Source organism: Canis lupus, chromosome 5 (assembly GCF_011100685.1).
Source record: "Canis lupus familiaris isolate Mischka breed German Shepherd chromosome 5, alternate assembly UU_Cfam_GSD_1.0, whole genome shotgun sequence".
In the NCBI taxonomy this organism is placed as follows: Eukaryota; Metazoa; Chordata; class Mammalia; order Carnivora; family Canidae; genus Canis; species Canis lupus.
In genome coordinates, this window is record NC_049226.1 from 79,542,355 (window position 1) to 79,558,337 (window position 15,983).

At 41.4% G+C, this 15,983-nt stretch overlaps 1 long non-coding RNA gene and 1 pseudogene across 35 annotated transcripts in view; one reads left to right on the forward strand and one right to left on the reverse strand.

The window, feature by feature from the left end:
• The window catches only part of LOC111096046, a 267,063-nt gene extending 252,938 nt beyond the window's left edge, over window positions 1-14,125 (reverse strand). For 34 of the 35 annotated variants that reach the window (XR_005360162.1, XR_005360169.1, XR_005360168.1 and 31 more), the window contains exon 1: window positions 13,014-14,028. This is a non-coding gene — a long non-coding RNA (uncharacterized LOC111096046). The other variant, XR_005360170.1, reaches the window with a different exon arrangement.
• On the forward strand, window positions 7,054-7,191 carry LOC119872066 (annotated as a pseudogene).
• Window positions 14,126-15,983: the final 1,858 nt, after the last annotated feature.

Genomic DNA, 15,983 nt, shown 5'->3' on the forward strand with positions numbered 1-15,983 from the left:
GTGAGGTCTACAGCTTCTCCTAAACAGTAGTTATCCTTTATCATGCTTCCTTTAAATATGGTTTCTTCTTCCTCATGCCGAGCCCATTTTCCATACCTTGCTCCAGTTCTTGGATTATTGCTGTCTGGTTTGGGGCTCTGAAGTCCATGTCACTAGCACACAGTTCAAAGTCTCTCTCACTGATCTTGATGCCCTTTCCCTCCCATTCAAGGTCTCGGCCCAGCCCCTCTGGGCAAGCAGTTAAGGTTTTCAGTGGCTACGAGCCCCCTTCCCAGACCTCTTCACTCTTTTTTAAGCCTAAACATCAGTGCTGCGTTCACATGCGCATGTCACACAAATTTTTCTACTCTTCCCACTTCCAACATAGCTTCTATTTCCAAGGAGTCAAAGGGCTTTTCAGAGTCCATAAAAGTCTATGTACACAATGGCATTTTATACTCAGCAGTCTTCCCTGGGACTTTTCATTTTCTGCAGGTGATCCTGAGTTGAGAAATGACTTCTAAATCCTGCTACTCTCATGGCTGATTAAAGTCGAGAAGTCCCTGTAGTCTGCCCACCAGTACTTTTGTGAAGATTTTGCATAACTACTGAAAACAGTTTAAAAGATCATGTCTGTGATCTATTAAACAAGATTTTTTTAAGGGAGATAAAGGGTTTAAAAAGGAACACATGAGACAGAAATGGCTGGGTTCTGCTTATTATACACTAGAAATTATAAGAATAACACTCTTACTGCCAATTAAGCAAGTCATTTATCATGAAGCACTTGCCAGAAAACATATTTGAATTCCTCCAAATTCAAATAAAGAATTAATGGGTAAATAATTTATGTTCAAGTAATTATTTGCAAGACTTTATTTAAACTGGAATTTAGTGAAAGTAATTCAGGAGATTTTACTCCTCACATCATGTAATAAAGTTGTTGTTCGATTAGAATGACAACCCCCTCCTCCAGGTGAAAGGACAGGGGCATGTAAAATTCAGAGATGATTCTCTGTGGCTGCTCAGAATGATCTGGTCAAAATGGTCGAGAGGAAGGACAGTGCTTTGGATGATTCTAGTAACGTTGGAAGAAAAGCACAGAATTGCCAGATGAATTAAACTCAGGGGCTTAGGGCCATTTCTCTAGGAGGAACCACACCAGACAAAAATAGTGATGAAGCCCTCAAAAAACTCACACCCCTTCCTAACACACACAAACTCAGTGACACCTACATCTGAAACATACACTCTCGCATGCAGACACCTTCACACACACCTCTTCCCAGCTAAAATAAATAACAGTGCCAGTCCCACCCCTAATGACAAAACACGTCCCAGATGCTGTCAAATTGCTTTCACAGAGTTTAATGAGTTGAGCATCCAGAGACAGACTTGTAGTTGCCGCCAGTCCTGAGGCTTCTAAGTTTTCCAGTGTGAAGAATTAGAGCACTTGGGCCTAGGGACTTAAATTTGTGGGGCTGGGAGGTTCCCAAAGTCTCCAGATCCATTTTCTCTAATTTAAGAGAGAGAAATTGTCAGATTGCTTCTCAGCTTCCATTTCTCACCAGTTGGGTGGCTATTCATTCCATGGCCCCTTGGCTTGACTGTACTGTCTTTTATGAAGCAGAGCTCTCGAGTCAGGAATTTTGGGTGAGATGGATTACAAGACGAGAGTCCAACTACATTCTACCTCCAGCGACATAGGTGCCATAGAGGCCCCTGCTGGCACTATGGAAGAGCCTCTTAGGACTGGCTCATCCAAATGAGATTCCCTGAAGGTTGACCCCCAAGAGTCTAAGGGGGCCAGGATATGTGGACAATATGGCGTTCTGTCTCTTTTGCCTCTCTGTTCAATTCCTGTCAGCCAGAAAATCAAGCCACTGTCAGTCCAGCTAGAGAGGTAATGGCAAAACAAAAGCAAAAGTATGAGTCCTACTAGGGGTGGGTGCACAAGATCATCCTTGTTTAAAGAACAAAATGAAGCAGTACATGATAAAATTCTCCTTCCGTGCCTCAGGCCATGCCTCTGAATACTTCTTTGGTGTAGAAATTTAGAGAGCTTCAGAAACTCCTCTCTTTGACACTACTACGGTCTACGAATTCCCTATACAATAAAGTCTAAGCAAAAAATTTAAGCTAACCCTTTCAGACTATGAATGATTGTGTAAACTTGGGACTATAATGACTCACAAAGTTACTGAAAAAAGTGATGCTGCTAAAATAAACTCTACATTATATTATTGCACATAAAACTGATGGGATTTCCATATACTCCTGCAACGTGAATGTGGAGGGAATGTAGCATGCACGGGGCAGGCTGGGCTATAGCAGCTTAGCCAGCTCCTCCAGCCCCTGCCAGTGGCCCATCAACTCACTGTTGGCAGCAGAAGCAAGGGAGGCAATTAATGGAGAAGATAAGAGAGCCCACAATGGGGCAAAAAGTGAAGCCTAAGAGGGCAGATTGGTTATTTCCTAAAGAATGCCAAGTTTTGAATTATATACATATGTAAAATGAAATTATGTAGATTGTCTTTTTAAAACTTTTCATAATATAAAAATATAAACTTCCATGTCCCTATCACTTAGCTTCCACACTCACCAACTCATGGATAGTCTTGGTTGATTGCTCACCCCAGTTTCCACGCTGTTATGATTCTGAAGCCAGTGTCAGATATGCTTCATCTGTAACTATCTTAGTATACCTCTCCAAAAGATAATGAGATATTTTAAAAAGCATAACCCTAATACCATTATCACACCCCCACATTTTTCTTTCACATCATCAGATACCCCAGTCAGTGTTTAAATTTTCCAGATTGTCCTTTCAAATTTTACCTTTTGAAAGTTTGAATCCAGATCTCATAAGGTTCTGTACTTGGAGAGTGACTGCCAGGTCTCTTAAATCTCTTTAATCAATAGGTTCCCTTTCAAACTCTTTTTGTCCTTGGAAATTCACTGTTGTTGTTGAAGAAACTGGGTCATGTGTCCTGTAGAGTTTCAAACAGCCTGGATTTTGCAGATTTTATCCTCGTGGTGGTGTTTACATGTTCTGCTGTTCCTCTCATCTTTGGTAAAGTGGCTTTTGGATCAAGAGGCTTCATTAGATTCACTTCTTTGGAAAGATTACTTCATAGGTGGTGGTGTTTGTATCTCTATCAGGAGGGGTTTAATGTTTTGATTAGCTCTCTTTTCCTGATGTGAATCATCACTGATGATTTTTGCCTGGATCCATTAAGGATTACAAAATGGTGATCATTTAATTCTATCATTCCAACCTCCTCCCCCTCCTCTTCCCATCCCTCAGAACTTTTTCTAATAAAACTGGCATACTTCCATAGAGAGGAGTTTCCCATGATTTTGTTACCTCGAGTCTTTGGGTTTTGTTTGGTTGGTTGTTTTGAAAAATTACGAACTCCTAAATCTAAGCCTATTTAATTTGTTGTATTTAAATCCAATGAAATTAATTGTGGTTATTATCATTGGTAATCGTATTAATGTTTAGCCATTAGAAGCTTCTTCAAGTTGGCTCATGAGTATTTGCTTTCTGGCATGACAAAATGTTCCAAGTTCATTTTGTCTATTTCTTGCTGCAGACCTGAAATCAGCCATTTCTCCTAGGAGCCCTGGAATTTTTCACGGATAAGTGATATTTAGAGACCACAATCTGGATGCTAGGGTAGGTCATTGCTAATGTGCTCATCACTGTTTAAGGAAACACACATACACAACCTAATATGTAAATTATATAAACTATGAGGCACACATATATTTAAGATAAAATATGGTATAAGTAGTTAATAGTGATACTTTCTATTCAAGTTCAGAATTATAAGGTTTCAATTTAATTTTTGGATCCTTTTGCTCTATTTCCTTTTACCCATGCTGAAAACTTAGTTTTCTGTGATGCTAACCTAAATAATTATTTGCTTTTTCCCACTCTATATACCCAATGGTCCCAGAATAACAATGACACTATAACTATCCCTAATGTCATTACTGGAAACACTTTAATATTTTTTTGCAGTTCTTTTTATCCTTAATGACACACGTCCAATTACTATGTTTTAAGTTCATTGAGACAAGTCCATCTCTGTGGTCATACCACCCATTGAACACATAGTTGGGCCTATTTATTTCATCCTGATTTTAAGAATGACTTCTAAAATTTTGCTTCTGTTTTATAATTATGTAAATCTTCACACAGTTTCAAGGCCAAATGTACAAAACAAGGTATAGTCCAACAAGCTTAACTCCTGACATTTATCATGGCCCTCTTCATTGTGTTCCCTTCTTCTCATTATAGGGAACTTTTTAAAAAGTTATGTTTGATACTTCATTTGGTTTCTTTTTAAAGATAATAATACCTACCTCTTACTTTACATTATATACATGTCCTACACACACACACACACACACACACACACACACACACACACATTTAGTATAGAACCAACAAGTTTTCCATGCTGTTCTGGATCATAATCATTGAAGTTACAGTTTTAAATCCTAGAACAGTTCAAATTTAAGAAGGTCATTACTAACTTGTAATTCTTTAGTACTGTAGAAAACTCCTGAAAAATTATTTTAGAAAATGGTCTTGGACCATTTTCTCTCCCAGACCTTTAATCAGCTCTTCGATAGAATTTTTCAGCCATGTCAGCAAGGCTTTCACCACCTACTTGCTCAACTTTAATTCATGGAAGGAAGGAAACCCCTTGACATCATTTATTAGCTCTTCTAAAAAAGCAAAACCATTTGGGATTTCTTAATGTTTGTTGTGTGAGTAACAATGTTACACTTCTTTCACCATTGGCTCAAGTCAATGTTGAAGTCCTAATTCACAGTGTTTATAATGGCAGCAACTAGACGAGACGATCCACACTTTCTGGAAACTGTAGTTGAAAGATCAATGGGATGTGGTAGTTGGGGGAGGTGTATGTACCTCCTCTGTATCTCAGTCCATAAATGGAAGACATGGTGGGTGAGTTAGGGGACAAAGAGCCTTAAATTCAACACTCTGCCTAGCAACTGATTTCTCCTCCTTCATAATTTTAAAACTGGTTTGAGAAGAGAGGAGTTGTTTTTATTGAGCTTTATTTTATTGAGTTTTATTTTATTGAGCTGCTGATGGATGGGGGTAAGAAGTTCTTATTATTGCCCTATATTACCCTGGGCTTGGTAGAGCACTAGAGTAACTTCTTTTTTTTTTTTTTTTTTCAAAAACTTTTCCCCTGCTACCTCAACCTTCAACTACTACAACGGTGTCTCACTTGTTCACCCTTTGTCCCTCCACCCAAATCTATTGTTCACATAGCATCCAGAGTCAGGGGAATTAGACCTACTAGGTTCAAGACTTATAAAGCTATAGTGATTAAGACAGTGTGGTGTCACAGCAAGAGACCAATGAAACAGAACAACAAACCCAGAGATAGATCCCTGCAGACTTAGAAGCTTGCTTTATGACACAGGTGGTTCTGGACACCAAAAGGAAAGGATAAACACATTGACTTATGACCATATTTCACTATTGATAGTCACCATCTTTATTTATTTTTTTTAAAAGATTATTTATTCATTCATGAGAGACACACAGAGAGAGAGAGAGGGGCAGAGATGTAGGCAGAGGGAGAAGCAGGATCCCTTTGGGGAGCCCAATGTGAGACTCCATCCCAGAACTCTGGGATCATGTCCTGAGCCAAAGGCAGATGCTCAACCGCTGAGCCACCCAGGCCTCCAAGCCACCATCTTTAATAGCTAAAGAATATTGCCTGCATGAATATACCATAATTGTACTACCATTTATTCAACATCACACCTCACTCCTAATATTTCAGTGGCTTTTTTTTTTTTTGCTATTAAAAACAGTCCTGCAATGGAGATTTTTGTATCTAAAATGTTAAACACAGACTTGTTTACTTATGATTGTGATTTCTTTATGATTAGTCTTCAGACAAAAAAAAATAGGTCAAAGTACTTTTGTTATTTTAGGAAATCTGGGTCCAAATTTCCAAATTCTTCCCTAAAATGTTTTCTATGCCCAATTGCAGCAAATGAAAGAGTCAAGGTCACTTTCTCTGATAACATTGATTATTATACTTTAAAATGATTTTGAGGGTGAAGAAAGCTACCACATAGTTGTTTTAATGTGCATTTACTTAATAATTTGTGAAGCTATTTGTTATTCCCAAATGATTATTGATCCTTTAAAGTTTTTCTTTTGTGAAATGTTATTGTACCAGTTACCAAATTGCTTTCTTTCTCACACCACTCCAATGCACCCAGTATAACCATTGTGAAATCAATAATTATAAGCAGCTATGGTGTACCTACTACCTCTGCTCCAATACTTTCAAATGCTTCTTGCTATTTACAGGATGAGATTCAAAGTCTTTACACTAAGCGTGATCAGCACCAAAATAATCCAGCATTACCTTCTACCATAACTCTTCTTCTCACACAAACTTTCATCCTTGACCAATTTGGTCTGCTCTGCATTCTTTCCCATTGTGATATATTTTTCCCCTTCATGCTTTTCCTCTCATTGTTCCCGTCTTATTAATCCCTTCTTTTCACGTGCTCATTTCTTATCTCCTTTTATGCCCAGCTCAAGTGCACTATCCCCTCTTTTAGGGGTGAATAGGTATGGAAATAACAGAGTAAATATGAAATGCTTACTTTTGAATAAAGGTAGCATCAAGTGCTATCAACACTCACTGGAAACAGCAACCAGAAGTATTAGAGTCCAGAAACATAGTTACTGTGCAAACTTCTAGAGAAACTCCAGAGTGACAGCTGTATCTTTTGGCTTTACAATGAGAAACTGAGAAAGAAGAATTGAAATGGAAAATATAAAGAGTAACCAGGGGGATAAAAAAAAAAAAAGCAAGAAAGCAAAAATAGCAATATGAATTTCAGAAAAGGTGGAATTTAAAGGTGAAGGTACAGAACAGAATTTAACAGTATAATGTTAAAAAGCACAGTTTATAAAGGGCATATAATATCCATAAACCTGTATGCACCATACAACATAACTAAATATATAAAGAAAAAATCTATTAAACATACAAGAAGATCGCTTCTCGGCCTTTTGGCTAAGATCAAGTGTAAACATACAAGAAGATTTTTTTTACAAGAAGATTTTAATTGAAATGAGGTGTGATATTCATACATAGTCCTAGAATTGGACATATCTAGGAGACAAAATTAAGTAAGGACAGAGGGAAGTAAGTATTTTTAAAAACTTGGAAGAAGAGATAAATTGCTAAAGTTAATATTAATAAACTAGTAAATGCACTGAGGTAAGAAAATGAAATCATTGGTATGAATATTCAGAAAAATAGATAACACTATCTCTTTTGTACTGATATGTTTGAATACTTAGACAACCCAAGAGACTCCAATCAAACACTTGTCAAATAAATGAGACAATTGAGTAAAGATAGTAAAGATAAATACACAAAAAATCAATAACTTCACTCTCTACTAGCAATGTGTACCTAGAAGTGAGAATAGGAAAAATTACAATAGAATTTAAAAAAAAAACACTATAAACATACAAAGGGACAATTTTTTTTTTAAGATTTTATTTATTTATTCATAGAGACAGAGAGAGAGAGAGAGAGAGAGAGAGGCAGAGACACAGGCAGAGGGAGAAGCAGGCTCCATGCAGAGAGCCCGACATGGGACTCGATCCAGGGTCTCCAGGATCACGCCCTGGGCTGCAGGCGGCACCAAACCGCTGCGCCACCGGGGCTGCCCCAAAGGGACAAATTTAACATAAGATAATTTGAACTCGGCCCTATTCTCCTGTGGGAGCTACACCTTCTCCAGTGATGTCTGAATTTCAGCCTTGGGTTTGAGGGGAGGGTTCCTCTTCCAAGTTCTTTGTTCCACCCTTTAGTGTTTTCTTTCAGCCCTACAAATAATAGCTGCTTCCTGCATTTGCTATTCGTATATTCCTTAGAGTCCTCTTTTACCTCTTTTAGAAAGTTAATCACCTATCACTAGTTAATAAGTCTTTATATATCTTTTCCATGTTCAATAACTGGTGTGGTTTCTGCCTATGACCAGACCTTGACTAATGCAGATCTATATAGATAAAATTGTTGAAAAGATCCCAAGCAAGAACTGAAAAGATAGAAAAGTATTTTCTTAGATAGGAAAACTATAAGTTCTTTCATGTATGTATATCTGTATGTATACAAGTGATATGTGCATACATATATATTTAATGCGAGCTGATTAGAATCATAAAAAAGTTTTTTTTTTGGAAATAGATAAAAATATCTTAAATTCTAATGAAAAGGTAATCACAGGAGAACAGTAAAAAAAAAAAAAAAAAGAAAAAAGAAAAATAATTGTAATGAAGGATACACTTTGCCAGATATAACATCACAGTAATCAAATCTAAATGGTATTGGCAGAGAGACAGACAAAGAGTTCAGTGGAACAGAAAGGAAAAGTCCAGGAAAAGATCCTAGGACACATTAGAATTTCATATATGACAAAGACAATTTCATTTCAGAGGACAGAGGTGGTTTTATTTAACAAATTGTGCTGGCAAAAATGGATAACCATCTAGAGCAGTAGTAGTCAAGCTTTTTCTTTAAAGAGACAATAAATATTTTAGGTTTTGTGAGCCTTATGGTCTTCGATACAGCTACACAGCTCTACCATTATAGTGTAGTAACAGCAAAGACAACATGTAAATGGATGCCCATGACTGTGTTACAATAAAACTTTATTTACAAACATAAGCACTGGCCTGTGGACCATAGTTTGTCAATTTCTGGTCTAGAAGAAGATAAAATTAGCATCCTCCCCCCTTCCCCCAGCTCTCCTCATCTCTAACCAAATACAAATATAAATTCCAATGGTGTGAAGCCTCGAATGTAAAATATAAACCACAAAAACCTTTTAGAAGAAAAATCCAGGTAGACTAGAAGTACGATTATGTTAAGAAAGGCATCCATCTTAATCAAGTCAAGAAACCAGAAGCCATAAAAGAAAAGTTGGATATGTTTGACTATATAAAAATGTAAAATTTTTATACAACAAAAGATGCCATAAAGAGTCTAAAGACAAAACAATAGATTTGAGAAGAATATTTGCACCACAGATGACTATTTCTAATCCTCAAAGAGCTGTTACCAACTGGCAAGAAAAAGAGCAACAGCCTAATAGAAAAATAAGCAAAGGGTATGGATTTTGGTTTAAGTGCAATTGGAAGCCTTTGGCGGTTTTGAGCAGGGGAGCGATAATGATTTATGTTTTAAAAAGACCACTCAGGCTGCTGTGTGGAGAATGGATTGTTGGGGGCAGGGGGCAATCACAGAACCAGGGAAGCCAGGCAGGATGTTTTTGCAGACTCCCCAGAGAGGACTTAATAGATGTTCAATAAACATGGGCTGGTTTTGATGAAAACATCTATGCCATGCTCCCTATGGCTTCTTGGCCAAGGGCTCCTGGCCTGACTTCTTGATCTTTTCTCTGAGAGAAGGCAAGGTTCACAATATGGTATGACTCTTTTTTAATTTTTTCACTTAAGCAAATGTGGGCTACTGGTTGTCTGAACCCAAGAACCTGCTCTGGCCAGGGTGGATCCTGAGATAATCCTGCTGTTCTGGCCCACATGGTTCAGTTTGATTGTTCTTCTTGGCTCTGGTTATGGGGACGTGATGGGGAAGCAAGGAGACCCACTGCAATCTTGAGGAATGAGTGACTTCTTGCTCTAATGAGGCCAGGCATGTGAAGAAGTGGATGACACTAAGAAGGAAGGGGGAACACTGACAAACACAGGAAAGGGGATGGGCAGGTGCCTGCAGCCCCTGGTTGGGGAAGACTGCATTGAATAATTTCTTCTCTGCTCTTGAGGAGTGAGGACCCAGGCACCTGGTTGGGAGTCGGTTTTTTCCATGTATGAAGCCAAGAGTTTTCCACTGGTAAGTAAGTGGTCAGAGAGAAGTAACAACTTGCTTCTCCTCAGCTAGGAAGTGGGTTCTACCCACCTCGCAGCAGGACCAGCAGCTCGAGTAATGGCACAAAGGAAGGTTCCCCCTCCCCCTGCAAGGGTGTAGGGAGCCAGAGGCAAACATCTGAGGCTGCTCTGGCAGCGCTGGGCCTAGAGCTGGGAACTCGGCTCTGTGCAGAGACTCTGCCTTTTCAAATGTAAAATAAAAAACGTCCTGGACAGGAGGGATCTCTAGAGAAAAATGAAAGAACACACACAGACGTGAGCTGCTAGGGAGAGGCAGCAGAGCTGACATTTGCTGCAAAGGCAAGAGAATAGCATGTCCACAGAGGGACCCTGCAGCCTGCCATAGAGCTGGATGCAGCTTATCTTTGTGGAGGCCTCTCTGTTGTCTGCAATCCCTGGTGGAGCAGGCAAAGGAAAGTGGATCTGAAGGCACTGGAGGGCGAGGAGGGGGGACACTGTTAGTTCTCTGCAAATCTGCACCTCACAGCTGCATCTGGGCAAGCTGCAGATGTTCTCTTCTCCATGACTGAGCCTGTGTCTGGTTCCCCAGGGAGACGAGCACAAAGGGCCCTATTCGCCAAACATGCTGGTCTTTGACGGCAGTGCCTTGCACTGTGCACATGCACACATGAGAAGAGTGTGTGCCTTCTGGAGGGTACTACCACATTGTAGGCCCTCAGGAAATTCTGGATCCCTTTGCTCATTTTTGTATCGCCAAAATGCCTCCCAAATAGCAGATATTCAACACACTGAATATCTGCTATTTGAAGAAGAAACAAATGCATGAGAAGACTGTTTTTACTTGTGTTCTAATAATCCATCTGGGTATGTAAAAATCCAAAGTGGAGGTAAGACCAGGTGACTTTAAATCTTGCCATGATATCTTATCCTCTAGGCCAGGGATTAGCAAATAACAGCCCAAGGGCCAAATCTGTTCTACAGTCTGGTGGTTTGTTTGTTTTTTTTTTTTAATAAAGATTTATTGTAACATAGCCACAACAATTTATTTATATATCTTCCATGGGCTGCTTTTGAGCTCCATCAGCAAGACACTTGAGTCATCACAAGAGAAGTGATAAGGCCTGTGAAACTGAAATATTTACCATTTGGCCCTTTACAGAAAAATGTGCTGCCCCATGCCCCAGGCCACAGTCTAGATTCAGCAGGTCTGAGGTGGGGGGGTCACAGATCCTGGTTTTCTAAAAAGCTTCCTGGTGACACTGATGCAGATAGTCTGTGAGTCACATTTTGAGCAGCAAGGTTCTAGGACATTCTTTTCCAAAATAAAATAAAGGTATGATGAACTAATAAACCTCAAGTATCAACCAGATACAAAGCACGAATGTGGTCCTACAGCTTCACATAACTTGAGTAAGTTACAATCAAAAGAAGTCTTGGGCATCCTTGCTTCTCTGGCTTCACTTTTTGATACAAGCCTAGGAGCACTCACCAAAAGAAGGCACTAGAACACTCTACTTAGTTCATCCACATGTCTGGGAACAGCCAAAAAGTTGGACAGATTCTGCTTTTTGACCCTCCACATCCATTCACTCCTTTCCCAATGGGAGCTATTTAGAGATGTCTCTTCTTCCACTGCGGCTCACAGGGCTCAGGCAGGGCTAACTCCAGGGAGACAGCATCTGATCAGGGCCTAAACCAAACAGCATACTGTGCTTCCCCTGGACCACCAAGATTGGTGGAGGGATGATTACGGGACCCATGTGACTTTCGTGGGGACTTCTGTGAAAAATTTGTTCTCTCTCACCCAGAACATCTGTAGCCATCTCATGACCCTAAAGGAAAAGGAACCAGTATGGAGGAGATAGCTCCAAGTTAGAGGGAGAGAAGAAAGCTGGTGACCTAGTTTCAGTCCCTAATCAAATTTTACCACTGACCCAGCTGTCCAAATGGACCTAATCCTAAGTTTTTCGGTTATGTAAGATTATGCATCCTCTTCTGCTTCTGCTATTTGGAGTTGGGGTATCTGAGTCTTGCAATTGAAAAAAAAAATGTCCTAATGGGAAAAGCTACCAAAACTTTCCATTCGACTGTGGTTGAACATTTGGTCCATGTGCACTCCTCCCATATACACTCTTCTAAGACTCCAACACATTTGGCACATCGGCACAAGAGCATGTAGGAAACAGTTACCCATCTCAGAGTTGGGGCACCCGTTGCTTGACCATCACCAAAGTTGCTATTACTGACCCTGGGAGCTCCAATCTCTCCAACTGCAATCAGTTCATGTCACAACATTCTCTCAGTTTCCAGAAGAGAGATCCTGGCCAAAGGGCTCATGAATACTGCCTCAAGTTAACTGCGCAAAGAACCATCAAAGGGCAGGTCACACCAGGCAAAACTACACCAGTTAGTATTTTCTTTAGTACTATTCCAGGTTCTCATAGCATCTTTCATTAGCATCTTAAATTAACCAATATGTGTCTTCTCTCCCTCCTCCCTGCCTCTCTTTCTCTCTCTCCTAGCAGACAAATTGGAAAGGGTCTTATTAAACTACCCACAGGAATCAAGTACACCAGTTCTCAGGAAGATCTAGATTTGAATCGCAGGTCCACCACTTATTGTGTGAGTATGGATAAGTTTAAACTCTCTGAATCCCAGTTTCCTTATTTTTAAGATATTTACCTTGTGGGGTTATCATAGTGAGATGAAATAACACATATAGTGGTTAGTTGTAATACTATTACTATATTGCAAAAATCATATTACAGTCATAATATTGTTTTAGTTCTTCACAGGGAACAATTCCTTTTCTTTTTTTCTTAAAGATTTTATTAATTTATTCATGAGAGACACACACACACAGAGGCAGAGACACAGGCAGAGGGAGACGCGGGCTCCATCCAGGTAGCCTGATGTGGGACTCGATCCTGGGTCTCCAGGATCACGCCCTGGGTTGAAGGCAGACACTCAACTGTGGAGCCACCCCAGCGTCCCGGGAACAATTCCTTAACTTAACATTAATAACTCAATGTTGGAATTTCAGTCCCAGCAATAGAGTTGTTCCTAGGACTGTGTCTGGAAAATGGCCACTTACCGGCTGCAGAGTCCTCAGGTAATGACCTTGAGAATCAAACCACCGGCCCTATGCGTAGAAGCCAGAAGAGGAATTCCAGAGACTGGAGTGGCCATTGGGTAATACTCGGGTCTTAAAATATATACTTCTTAGAAGGCATTAACATCACCGAATTCTGATGGATGATCTTAGGATTGGTGGGACAAGCCGAGAGCCTCCTACCCCACAGGCGTTTTCTATTTGGTCAAAGAGACATGAACCAGCAAGTCTGTAGACGCTGTCCTTCACAGAAACTAAGAATGCGCTCAGAATCCGTTGTTCCAGTAGCTTGAATAAAGGGCTCAGGGGCAACGGGAAGCAGAAGCAGTTCTTTCAGTCCAAGAACGGTCATCCCAGGATTCCTGTTCAACTGACAAAACAGAGTGACCCGCGGGCGTCAGCACATCCCTGGTGTTCCCTGCCGTCCGACGGTGGGGACTGTGGGAGGCCCGCGTCCTCGCTGTACTAATAACCTATTGTTACGTCATTACGTGAGCGAATGACGAGGTCCTCGAGCCCCGTTAACACGAAACGCGGTTTCCAGGGCACTGGTGCTCGGCAAGCAAATCCTCGCCATTTCCCTTTCCGGAAATCTCACATTTCAAGTTGCTTCACAAATCCCACAACTCCATGGTGGTAGAGTCTGACATTTTGGGGAAAACAAAACAAAAAAACCTCTAATAAATAATATTCTGCTTGAGAGAAAAATCAGACCTTAGGCTTCTGACAAGAAAAGAGGAGTAACGTTGAAGACTTCAGGGTGACCTATTACCTCGGAGAATCAGAAACCGTTCATAGTCTTCATTTCCCGGGTCTGTGGGAAGAATTAACGATGATTTTCAGGATTTTTGGATGCAGTTAATTTCTATGAAGCCCTTGCACAATTTTCCTATTTTCGACAATTTTCCATCCTTCCTTTTCCCCCCAAGAGCTTCTGTGTTGGACAAAAAAATAAAATAAAAATTAAATTAAAAAAATAAAAAATCAGTGCCACACAGCGTACCTCGCCAGGACGGGGGGGCCGGCGGCGCTCGCCCTCCCTTCAGACGCGACGACATGGCCGCCGCCGCAAGCGAAGCGGCGGCAAATGGCGGTGCAGGCGCAGGGGCTTCTGGGAGCCTGAGGAGCTGTGCGCGCGCACCTGGGCGGGGCGGGGGGCGGGGCTACCGCGGCCACCTGGGCCGTGGATGGCCCGCGTGCAGAGCAGGAGGGTTCGTGCGGTAAGAAAGGGGCGGTTGGCGTCGAAAGTGGTCAGAGAACAGTGAAGGGCGGCGACTGGGGAGAAACAGCCCGCCAGGAAAGTTAGGTTGACTCCAGGACACTTGGAATTTGCAGGATTTTAAACACCTCCGCCTGGAATCATGCCAGATCAAGGACTCGGAGACGTCTCTGCAGATGCTCAACAGCTGCTTAGAAATATCTTGTTTAAAATGACCCCAAGATTGGGGCACCTGGGTGAGGGTGGTGAACGTCTGGCCTTGGCTCCAGTTGTGATCCCGGGGTTTTAGCCAGCTCCCCGCATGGAGCCTGCTTCCCCCTCTGCCTGTGTCTCTGCCTCTCTCTCTCTCTCTCATGAATAAATAAACATCTTTTTAAAAAATAAAATAAAATGACCCCAGGACTGTCCCAGATGAATGGCCAGAGGGTTGGAGGCACAGAGGCAAGGTAATCCCCAAGCAAAGGTGCCAAGCAGGCAGTGCAAATCTCTGCCCCCTCCTCCCCTTCCCTCTACTGGCTTCCTGGCTGCCTCCCTTCCAGGAGTCGAGGCCCTCCTTGCGGTGCCTCACTGTGTCAGGAGCCACAGCCTGGCCTGAGTGTGCCCTTTCAAGGCCTGTGTGACAACCAGCCCATCTGGGTAACCTTGTTTTTCCCTCCTGCAGGACAAAGTTACGTTTAGTCGGGCTTTTTCCTTCACAAGGCAGATGCCAAAAGCAAAGAGAGCGGAGTAGTAGGAATTTCAGACACTGAGTACAATTCCCCTTGGGGTACCCCTGGGGCTGGAGCCTTTACATCACTGCGACAGCGAACTGGTCTGTGCAGAGCATGACCAGCACACCTTGGAGGCTTTATCTCTCCGTGTGCAGGTGTTGTTCTCTCTCTCGCCACTCCTTATTCCCGAAGCCACGTTTAAACAAATAGGCATTCCCCGGAGCACAGATGCACATGTCTGTAGTGAACATGAGTGTGACACTCACAAGCACACTCATGGCATTAGCCAAGCCTTTTTATTTTTGGAACTGCTAAGTATCCTTAAAAGCAGGGGTGACAGGCCAAATCCCACCCTGCCTGTTTTGTCAATAAAGTTTTATTGGAATGCAGACACACCTATTGTGTGTTGTCTTTTGCACTCTAACAGGGTTGAGCAGTCACGAGAGAGATTATAAGGTCCACAAAGCCTAAAATATTTACTCTCTGACCCTTTAGAAAAAGTTTACTAATGACCTCTAAAGTAGAACACTATCTGGAAAATCTTTTTCTTTTCTCTAATTGCCAAAAGGTCTTTCTCTCATTTAAAAATAATTCATAAACCTCCACCTCTTAGACTCAGCCCCATAATTACAAGATGTATTTGAGACAATTAGTTCCATCTAAAGCCTAGTGTGTGATTCTCCTCTGGAATATCTGTGGGCGCCCCCTCTCTCTGGACACTTCCAATCCATGGCAGCACACAGTTGCTCACAGGGAAGCCTGCAAAGTCTCCCAACAGCCTTTGGAAAGTGCTCTCTCTCTCTCTCTCTCTCTCTCAACAGCCTTTGGAAAACGCTCTTTCTTTCTTTCTTTCTTTCTTTCTTTCTTTCTTTCTTTCTTTCTTTTTTTTTTTAAATCTAGAGTGAAAATCTAACTTCTTATCATTTCTACCCCTTGATTCCCATTCTGCCCTTTGGGGCCAGTCAGGAAAAGGGGGACAATCCCCTTTATAAGATAACAAACACATCAAGATTTGGAGACAAT